The sequence below is a fragment of the Bubalus kerabau genome, chromosome 3 (genome assembly GCF_029407905.1).
Source record: "Bubalus kerabau isolate K-KA32 ecotype Philippines breed swamp buffalo chromosome 3, PCC_UOA_SB_1v2, whole genome shotgun sequence".
NCBI lineage: Eukaryota > Metazoa > Chordata > Mammalia > Artiodactyla > Bovidae > Bubalus > Bubalus kerabau.
Window position 1 is genome coordinate 34,369,250 of NC_073626.1, and position 1,443 is coordinate 34,370,692.

The 1,443-nt window shown below is 40.6% G+C and overlaps 1 non-coding gene across 1 annotated transcript; it reads left to right on the forward strand.

Annotated features, from left to right (window-relative positions):
• Window positions 1–989: 989 nt before the first annotated feature.
• TRNAG-CCC (transfer RNA glycine (anticodon CCC)) lies at window positions 990–1,062 on the forward strand. The gene has a single exon. It is a non-coding gene; the product is annotated as a tRNA-Gly (tRNA).
• Window positions 1,063–1,443: the final 381 nt, after the last annotated feature.

Sequence of the window (1,443 nt, forward strand, 5' to 3'; positions counted from 1 at the left end):
GCCTGAGCGCCCTACATCCTGTGCTCTGCAACAAGGGAAGCCACCTCAACGTGCAGCTCAGGCACCACAACCAAGAGTAGCCCCTGTTCACCATAACTAGAGGAAGTCTGTGTTGCAACAAAGACACAGAGCAGCCAAAAACAAATAAATACATACATCAAAAAAAAGAAAAAATGCCACCAGGAAGAGTGAGGAACTAGAGGGTCTTCTGGATATGTCTGTGAGAGGGGCCCCATGGCCTGGAGAGGGAAATTCTGAGGAAGTGAAGGGGTGGAGTCTATGGGGCAAGCTTAAAAAACAGAGTGGAGAGACACATGACAAAGGAAAATATTTGCAGACAAAGGTCAAATCTTCCTAAAATGTAAATTGCCCCTAGAATTTTATAAGGAAAAACACAAAAGCCCAGTATAAAAATGAGCTAAGACTAGAAAGTGCTCATAGAAAATGAAATGCAAGGAAAATGTGAATATTTGCTCAGCTTCAGTTTGCAAAAAGAGAAATGCAAATTGCAAGGTCAGAAATCATTTTTCTTCTCTCACATTATAAATATGCAAAAGTTTGACCGCATACTGCCTTGAACGGGGAAATGTGTGCTCAGTGGCTCAGTCATGCCTGAGTCTTTGTGACCCTATGGACTGTAGCCTGCCAGGCTCCTCTGTCCATGGAATTGTCCAGGCAAGAATACTGGTGGGGAAATAGACACTCTCGTATTGCTGGTAGGAACTCAGATTGGTATTACCTTTATGGAGGAGAATTTAATATGTATCTGAGTTATGGATCTATATATTCTTGAGCTCAGTAACCCCCTTTTAGAAATTTATCCTATAGAAATATTTCCACTATATAACATGACATATGGACAGTGTTAACTTTAGCTTATTTATAGTAGGGAGAGGTTGCAAACAACTTAATAAATAGCTGATAAATAAATGATGAGACTTTGCTGCAGTGGAATACTATGCAGCTATAATAAATAAAAAGGAGAGATTTCCCTGGTGGTCCAGTGGTTAAGACTCTGCACTCCCAATGCAGGGAGCCCAGGTTTGATCCCTGGTCTAGGAACTAGATCCTGCATGTCACGACTAAGACCCAGCGTAGTCAACAACAAAAAAAATCATAAGGAAGCTCTCTGTATACTGATAGAAAAATAGCTCCAAGATATGGATCTCCTCCCCTTACCCTTCTCCCCAAGAGCAACTGTTTTTTCTCTGTGTCTATAACTCTGTTTCTGTTTTTGTTATGTTTGTTCATTTGTTTTATTTGTTTAGATTCCACATGTAAGTGAACTCATGCAGTGTTTGTCTTTGTCTGATTTACTGCATTTGGCATAATACTAAGTCCATCCATGTTGTCACAAATGGCCAGATTTCATTCTCTTTTTTTGTGGCCAAGTAAACTCCAGTACTTTGGCCACCTCACGCGAAGAGCTGACTCATTGGAAAA